Source organism: Leopardus geoffroyi, chromosome C3 (assembly GCF_018350155.1).
Source record: "Leopardus geoffroyi isolate Oge1 chromosome C3, O.geoffroyi_Oge1_pat1.0, whole genome shotgun sequence".
Lineage (NCBI taxonomy): Eukaryota > Metazoa > Chordata > Mammalia > Carnivora > Felidae > Leopardus > Leopardus geoffroyi.
Window position 1 is genome coordinate 9,113,531 of NC_059338.1, and position 9,224 is coordinate 9,122,754.

The following is a 9,224-nucleotide window of genomic DNA, read 5'->3' on the forward strand; positions in this document are numbered from 1 at the left end:
GGGTGAGACAGGCAGACTGACCGTGGAGCTCCCCTTCCTTCGGCCGGAAACACGGAGGCACCACCCCCAGACTCATGAACCGCTGGTGGCTGGGGTTTGGGGAGAGGAGTGAGGACAGGGGAGGCGGGGGCTACCTCGCGGCGCAGTGGGAGGGAGACAGCACGGGAGGAAGGACGTCCTGGTGCAGAGTGGAGATGACAGGAACACGTTTTTTTACTTTCCTTTTCTTGCTCTCATTCCTGTGTCTTATTAAGGGAAACACAAAGGGAAAATTGTGTTATTTGTTAAAAAATGTCAAAGTGTGTTTCCAGCGAGAGGAAGAAAAGCAGACACATTGCTGCCTAGACAGAGAAGGCCGTCTTCGGGGGGGGGGGGGGGGGCGGCCAGAGACCAGGGCGGTGGGGGGCACTGGGGCTGCGAACTCTGCTGACCCCTGGACTCTTTCCCCAGGACTCCCCCTGGTCCCGCACTCACGTTCAGGAACTGGGGTACCGGGTGCCTCGGAACTTTCTGGGGCGAAGGAGGCCATCCCAAACCAGCTGCTGGAATGGGAGGGGAGTCAGCTAACAAAGGCACCATTTACGGCCCCGCATTCTTTGGATCTTGTCTAGAATCCTTTACGTGGCCCAGTCCGTCTCCCTGTTGGACTGTGTAGTCCTTCAGAGAAGGACCCAGGTCAGACCCATCTGTGTTTCTCCTGTGCCCAGCACCATGTGTTCCGTGAGCCAGAGCCCCAGCGAATGTTTGTTGACTAAACAGAGAGTGCTCTTAAGTTTTAGTCCACCCCATGGCATAACTGGGTGTGCTAGAAAGAACATGCCTGGCTTGAGAAACACCAAGGTGTGAGTTCAAATCCCAGCTGTGACATTTGTTTCTTTTTTTTTTTTTTTAAGCTTATTTATTTTGAGAGGGGGAGAGGGAGGGAGAAAGCAAGCGCAAGTAGGGGAGGGGCAGAGAGAGAGGGAGAGAGAGAGAAAATCCCAAGCAGGCTCCGAGCTGTCAGTGCAGAGCCGGATATGGGGCTCGAACCCGTGAACCGTGAAATCATGACCTGAGCTGAAACCAGGGATGAACCAACAGCCACCCTGGCGCCCCCTAGCTGCGACATTTGTAAACTGTTAAAGCCTAGGTCCGTCAACTCCTCCCTGTTCCAGTGTCTTTATCTGTACAAGGAAAAGAATAATATTCTTCAAGAGTTAATAGAAGGGACGGATGTGAAACACCTAATAATCTGTCTGGTTTACTTAATGTTCAAATATCCTTTACGGCCCCAGCTAGCCTCCCCATGAATGAGCAGATATAGTTCCTCAAGGAAAATCGTCCGGGCTTTGCCGTCATCTCATGAGCTAACAGGAGTCAGGCCAGCATTCGGACGGAGTTCACATGTCTAGCGATGGCACCTGTCGCTGGGTAGTTGAGGCATCTCGGTGCCCCGGATAGGCTGGGCCCTGTGACTGGGAGGGTGGCATTGCTGAGCAGTGAGAGGATGGGGCCCTGGGGTCTCACAGACCTGGGACTGATCAGTGACTCCACCACTTATGATGGCCTTGGGTACGTCCCGCCATCCCTTCAAGCCTCGGTTTCCTCATTTAATGAATCAAGGGAATAACTGGGAGCGGCATTTGTGCCTGTTAAGTGAAATAACACGACATACCTAATATGGGAACACGCACCCAGTAGGAGGTCTAGGAGCTGTTATCACCATCCTCGTCACCGCCAACCTCACCATCAGACAACAGGCACCTGTAGAACCACGTTGTACTTTGCTGTGTGGCCCCAGTACCTCGCATTTGGGCACAAGTGTCCAGAGAACGTGCCTTGAATTAAGCGGAGCTGAACTGAATCGAAGACCACCTTTGGCGCTGAGTGAGGTTCGGGGGAATCTGGCTCGTGATTCAACCTCCAACCTGAGGAGGGATGTCTCTCGGAAGAAAACCCCACGTGCTGGGTAACAAGTCCCCAGATGGCAGGCTTCCTGCACAAGCTTCTCACCTGTGGGCCCTGACAAGCCCCATCTTTGACATCTACATGTGATACTTCGCACCGAATACCGGGAGCCTGGCAACAATGGGAAGGGGGAGCGGTCACAGTCACGAGGAGTGAACTCCCCAGGCACCAGCACGGAGAGAGATCTGGAAGACGTGAGGTCTGCTGAAATCCTGAGCCTGCTTCACTGACTCCTATGCCCACCACACCGCAGTTGCTATGTAGCGAATGTGTCAGTGGATTTAGGCAGAAGTCCCTGAACACGACGTCTGGTGGAGCCCTTGGAGGCCTGGCCACAGCTCTCTGCAGCACTGGGGCACCCAGTGCTGGGGTTCAGCAGCTCAGAACGTGGCCCACGGGCAGACACCTCACAGCACAGAGAGCCGCCTCTGTGCTGAGCAGGTGCACAGCCGGCTTCTACCAACCCAGTAGCAAAGACCCCAGCTACTTCCGGGCGTTTTCGGGAAGGAAGGGGCCTCACGTGCGTCTCCGCCCACCAAGTACATTAAACCAGAGTGGCTGCTGAGAGGACAGCCCTCATCCCTACCCCACACTCCCATCTCTTCCGATGGCTAGGCCACGTTTACCAAATGCCAATTTATTTACGTCATATGCCCCACCTAGTTTCTAAAAACGATTTGAGGTGACATACGAGTATTATCAGTATTGTAATAGGGTTTTTCTTTTAATTTTTTTAGTGTTTATTTTTAAGAGACAGAGAGAAAGAGAGACAGCGTGCAAGTGGGGGAGGGGCAGAGAGAGAGGGAGACACAGAGTTAGAAGCAGGCTCCAGGCTCTGAGCTGTCAGCACAGAGCCTGACATGGGACTTGAACCCACGAACCGCGAGATCATGACCTTGAGCCGAAGTCAGACGCTTAACCGACTGAGCCACCCAGGTGCCCCCCTGTAATATGTTTTTTTTTTTTTAATTAAAATTATACACTGGGAACAGAAGAGGAAATCATCCCCCAAAATAACTTGGGGACAATATTTTAATTGTGATAGAATGTTAAGTGTCACCCCGAGTTTACAAGAGGAGACAGAAAAGCAAGGCCCTACAAGATTGCTATGATCACATCAAACTTTGTGTCAGTTATATTGACATGACCAGCTGGCCTGTGGAGAGACCCCACAACAAAAGAACAAACTGGAATTCATGAAGGCAGAGATCAAATCGGAGAGCTCGCTAACAGCGTTGGAACAGTTTTACTTTTATATACTGACTGTACTTGTCCTCTTCCGAAAATAATTTCAGCTCACATAAAACTAAAGAGAGACTCAACAAACTCCCAAATCAGGACGAGAGGAAACAGAGATGAAGATGTGCTAACTGTAAGAATGAACAGTGGCCTCCTGGGGGCAGAAGTTATGTGTATTGCCTTGCTCCCTGTAGTTGGATCTAACATAGCTCTGAATACCTACTTGGCACCTGTTATGTGTGAATTTTTGAATAAGCCAATGAATACTGTGATTGGGAGTGAAATTTGCCTTTGGGCTTCCTAGTAGCCAGAGCAAAAAGGGATACCGCCACCCCACAGATATTTTTGCACGAGTGCTGGAGTTTGCACGAGTGGCTTTGTCTGAGGAAGCAAAAGAGAAAATGTATCCTTAGTCCTCATAGCTCTAGATGCCTTTGCCCAAGTGCATACACGGTGAACCTTTCCACCCCCATCCACAGCACAGTGTCCTGCACAAAATGAATCCATTAATGAGATCGGTAAAAAAAAAAAAAAAATTCTTCGATGCATCTAAAGTATAATCATTCCCACCTTTCTTATCCCGTACATGATTTATCTACCACCCTCTTTGCACCTTGAATAATGGAGGGAAAAAAAAAAAAAAAAAAAAAAACCTTGTCAGGAGGTTTTTGAAAGTGATGGCATTCCAGGCAGATTGCAGGGCTCGGGTGAAAGCATGAACAGCAAAAAGCTGGACGATCTCTACAAACGTAGGGAAGTGGGCCAGCCGGGAGGTTTGAACACTGGACCTCAGAGTTTATCACTCTGTAGGCCACTGGCCGCCTTTGAACGTTTTGGACGAGAGTAAAATAATCAGGAATATGGTCTGAGTTGACAAGATGGTCTGGTAGCAGCGGGGCTGATAATTCAAAAGGAGAAAGAGGAAGTAGAACAGATAAACTTTATCACTCTAGTATAAGCAAGAAATCCAGGGCCTGGACCAGGGCAGGGACAGCAGAAATGACATCGAGGGGGATGAATGTGAACGACCTCTCAGAAATCGCGTCAACAAAGTTCCACATTGTGAGGCGAGGGCAACAGAAGGAGGAGAGGAATCAAAGAAGCTTGGGGGAATGGTGGCCCCGGAACAGAAGAGGGAACAGCAGCAGGATGGGGTACCAGAAGTTTGGTGGCTTTTCACAGTGTTTTCACATTCATTATCTCACTGATTTCATCTGCAAGTAGAGAGATCCGCCCTGAACATCAGCCTGAAAAATACTCTGCCCCAGCCCTGGAGCTGCCAAGTTTCAGTGACTAAATCTTTGCCTCGGATCCTGCCGGTGACAGCAGGGCACCCGCTTGAGGTGTCTTGCCCGTTCCGGGCAGCGTGGAGTCCTCGCAGGGACTGAGCCATCCTGTCCTGGTTCTGTGCCAGCAGCAGCTAAGAGCCAGGTAGCGAAGCACTCCGGCCTGCGACGCTTGCCAGGAACATGATGGGTGTGCCCCAGTGGGTGTGCCCCGGGGTTCAGCCAGAGTCTCCCGGAACATCTGGGCAGGGCGGGGAGGCAGGAACACATCCATCAGTTTCTTTAGCGACTCATCTTTCTTCCCACTGGGTAGCGGGCTTTGGCTTCGCCACTGACTCACTCCCAGGCCCAGGCAGTGGCTTCTCCTCCCCCGAACAACAGGGCAGAGCACTGCTCACCTCCTGGAGGCAGGACCTCCAGGAGAGGCCTCTGCGTGTACCTGGCTGAGCCTCAGGGGGGTGGGTCCACCGATTTCGTAAAGAGAACAAACACTGATCTAGTGGCTAAAACGTCAGCCCTGCGAGGGACTCTGGGCACACCTAGTCCAGCCCCCATTTCCCAGCCAAGGTGCCTCCAGCCTGTAGCCTCCACTGTCCCCATGCCGTCCTTGCCGTGAGTCTTCTGAGGGACCCCTCTTCCCCATCCACACACACCGTCCCCAACTGACTTTCCAGGCCTCATCTCCCCCACTCCCCTTCTCTTCTCTGTCCTCGCCCACTCAACACCACACACGACCCCTGCCCCTAGAAGTCACCCTGACCTTGCCCAGACCCTGCAGGCGCGCCCCTGTGCTTGGGCACAGACTGTGTCCTCAGCCAGGAGTCCCCTTCCCTTCCTCCTCTGGCCCGTTGAATACCTACCTCTTCTGCTCCTAGACAGGTAATTAGCACTTCCTCTGGGTCCCTTCACGGGCTGTTTAGCATTTATGACTTGATATCACCAGTTTTTCTTTCCATGCCTGCCTCCTTCACTGGAAACACACACATCTGTGTCTTATGAAGCCTTGTGTCCTCAAAGGCTGGCAGAGCTGGGTCCTGCTGACAGGTGGGGAGGGAAGAAGGAAAAGGCAGATGCTGCTAAGGCTCACAATCCAGGGAACAAGGACAGGTGCAGTCAGGTGTCTCCCCCCACCCTCCAATTCTCCCCAACATCTACTAGGTATTCAGTTCTTGCTTTCCTTCCAGAACCTCCTTCCGTACATCAAAGAAAATACAACTGTAGATCCACTCCCCACTTTGTAACCCAAAAGGTAACACTGCTCTAAACTTTTTTCCCCCCACAAATCCCTTTAAAACCCTTCCGAGTTTCTCATATGTATCCTGTCTCCATTTGAGTCTCCAACTTAAATATCCAAGAGACAAAAGAAACCACACATTGAATGTAAGTTAAAGCACACCGCCCCTTGCTTTTTCAAAAGACTGAGTTCCTGGGGAAACCGTGTAAGAATCACATTGTCATTAAACCCATCATATTTTCAGTGCATTGAGGGAGGGGTGTTGCTTAAAGATATCTGGAGTGATTCCTCTTATCAGTGATGGAATGATCAGTGAATAGTACACTACTGTTCAAACTATGTATTAGGTTCAGATCAACACCCCAGTTTGTCGGAACCCAGCACCACGCACGTAAGCGAGAACAAGTTTCCCCGTCTCGCTAGAAAAGGAGGCAGCATTGACAGCGGAGTTTCTCCCACAGAAGCCCCCTCAAACCTGGCTGGCCCCACGGCCTGTGGGATCCCAGGGGCCGGAGGCTGCAGGTACACGGGTACTTTCCGGGAATTGTAATAAGGTGAGCAGAAGCCGCTTCAACGATTTGAGCTCACAATGGCACCACCGAAGGACCTAAACTGTTGAAGGCTGTATATCAAGGGTCAAGCAGTTTTAGCCACGGGCCCAGTCCAACCCACTGCCTGTTTTTGGAAGGCTTGCAACCTAAGAATGATTTTCGCATTTTTAAACGATCTCATAAAATCGAAAGGAGAATAACATTTCACGAGAGGCGACGGTCATGTGAAATTTAAATGTCAGTGTCACTAATAAAGTTGTATCTGAACACAGTCTGCTCTTCTGTTCCGTTACCACCCACGGCTACGATGGCAGAGTGGATCATTGAGACAGACACAGTATGGTTGCAAACCTCAAGGGTCTACTCTCTGGGTCCCTTACCGAAAAAGTCTGTCCCCAGCCCTGCTTGAAAGGACACGGCGAGACCCAGAGCAGATGTCTAGATGAGATGGGCTTGTCTTTTAGGGTGTTGGGGTGTCTATAGCTGGCCAGGGAGGCCGTGAGGTTCTTTTGAGCAGTGGATCAGATCAGATTGAAAGTGGTTGAGACTTTCATCCCTTTTGAAGAAAGGCGTCATCATCATGAACCAGTGCTGACAGCTCCCTCATGGACATCAGAGGATCAAACTGACTTTTCCTAGCCAATTCCCATGTCATTCCTGGAGTTCAAGGTGAGCAGGTGAAGTCCAGCCAACTGCAAGGTCACATTACCCTCCTGCAGAACCGCAGGTGTCCACAAGGGGGCGGCAGCTCTCTTGTTTGCAGTTAGTCTGATGGCCTTCCCAAGTTAGGGGAGCAGCCCCAGAGACCTCTGTGCCTCGCTAGCCTCCACAGAACTTTCTCTCTAGACCGGTAGCCAAGAATGGGGCCTTCTTACCATGCAGGAACCACATAAGCCTCCTACCCCAGGCAGCCAGTCTGACATCTTGGTGGTTGATCATCAAACCTATTAGTCTTGAATATCAGCAATAAAAAACAAAGAAAGAAAGAAAGAAAACAAAAAAATTGGTTGGGTGTCTCTCACTTGTCCTTGTCTGCTCCTGACTCTCTCTGCTATTCCAGTCAAGCACTCTGTGCCAGATTTTAGCCTATGGTCTCTCAGCTCTCAAATCGCCCTTGCGATGCTGGGGCTAGGGTTTCACGCACCAAAGTTGTGTTTTTTTCCAGATGATTCCATGTGAGGCTCTGCTAGGTGAAGATAGTGGAAGAAGGGATTTACCTCCTGCAAGTTTGCCTCATTGGGCTCCCCTTCTGTCTGTGGCTCTGACGGAGGCCCCAGCAATGTTTCCTCACCCTGGTAACAGCAGTCCCTTCCCCCGATAGCAAGTGCAGCCTGCCCACGTCCTCCCCAACACCACGCAGCGATCTTCCCAGTGTCTGCCTCAGAGACACTAACACCAGCTGGTCGTGCCCTATCCCCAGAGCTCTGAGCCCCAGGTCCACCAGGCCAATCCTCCAAGGTCCTAATTTTTATAAATTCCATCTTCCGCCCTTGGTCCCCCTAAGTCCTATGGGTGGTAGGGTCTCCTGTGGTGGCTACATTTATGTATTTATTTATCTATCAATTTATTTAATTTTATTTTGAGAGAACGCACACACATGCACAAGCAGAGGAGGGGCAGAGAGAGAGGGAGAGAGAGGATCCCAAGCGGGCTCTGCACTGTCAGCACAGAGCCCGATGCGGGGCTCGATCTCACAAACGGTGAGATCATGACCTGAGCCAGAAACAAGTGTCCGAGGCTCAACCAACTGGGCCACCCAGGCGCCCCTTACTACGTTTATGAAAACCTAGTGTTCTCCTCCTGCCTTTTCAGCGACCTAATTGACAATGCTATGCCTGGTTAACTATTCTTTATGTTAGATTCTCACTGTTTAAGTAACTAGGGCGGCTTCTGTTCCCCAACTGGACTCTAAGTGATACCCAACTTTTCTCAGGTCTAAAACTAACAAGAGATTCTTGGATTACGGATGCTCCTAGAGCCGACCTGGAAAATTAAGTCTATAAACGCCTCATGCGCACGTATAGGTAAAGATACTGGGCCACTCTGCACTTGTGCCTGCTGGGAGGGGGGGTGGGGGAGGCGGCCTCTCACCCAGTCCCTCAACCCCACAGTCCAGACAAAGGAACGGGGGAAAATGAAAGTACCCAGTGCCCCACAGGGGCCTGGTGAGAGAGAGCCGGACCCTTTGCAGATCTTCTCAATCGTGTCTGGTCTGGCAGAGAACAATCCTCAGACACAAATTCTTTCCAGACAGCAAGATGCCTGGGAAAAGAGAAGCCACGTGGGGCACAAGAGAAGGGAGCACAGCACGCCCTACCTGCTCAGAGCTGTTTAAAAATGCTTGAGGGCTCCCACTCAAGAAAGTCCACCCTGCGAAGAAAGAAGACGCCTTCATGTTGGGAGCTGATTGTGCAGCCGATGGGATCCCAGTACAGATTATCTTCTAGTGGGAAAAACTCACCTTAAAAATGAAAATGCCTGGCGGCAGATTTGGACCCGTGCAGGGGGCAGAGCGGGACGAGAAGCGGGCGGGCACGTTGGAGGGAGAAAGAAGGTTGATGGTCCAACGTGTCTCTCTCTGCTCAACACGGAGCTGGACCCTGGGCGGACCAACAGCGCCTCCTCAGGACCCCCTGAATGACACAGAGTGCTGGCCACGGCGTTTAGAAAACAGAACCTCGTCCCCGTCGTCACTGGGAAGCACAGATTCGGCCCACTTTACTAGGATTCCCTTTAACAAAGTCTCTGCCCTCCTTTCCCAGAATGCCACGGACCCAGACCCGGCAGGACCCGGCCGTTGCCGTGAACTCGGGCGCCCCCTGGTGGCCAGAGCCTGAAAGGCACGAGGGTCGTGTTCGCCGCCTCCACGCCCACCTGCGTGCACAGCCGTGTTGGAGACTTACTTTACCTACATCTTTCTGTCCTCTTTCCACATTCCTATGGGGCTAAGCCAAGGTCAGCACCCTC

The 9,224-nt window shown here is 51.5% G+C and overlaps 1 long non-coding RNA gene across 3 annotated transcripts; it reads right to left on the minus strand.

Annotated features, from left to right (window-relative positions):
* Nucleotides 1–1,031: 1,031 nt before the first annotated feature.
* Nucleotides 1,032–8,999, minus strand: LOC123586344. Of its 3 annotated transcripts, XR_006706756.1 has the most exons (5): nt 8,719–8,999; nt 8,575–8,627; nt 5,333–5,506; nt 1,655–1,743; nt 1,032–1,163 (listed from the first exon to the last, which is right to left on the minus strand). It is a non-coding gene; the product is annotated as an uncharacterized LOC123586344 (long non-coding RNA). The 3 variants fall into 3 exon arrangements; XR_006706758.1 differs by having other exon boundaries at nt 1,032–1,743; XR_006706757.1 differs by lacking the exons at nt 1,032–1,163; nt 1,655–1,743 and adding an exon at nt 3,179–4,713.
* Between the last annotated feature and the right edge of the window lie 225 nt (nt 9,000–9,224).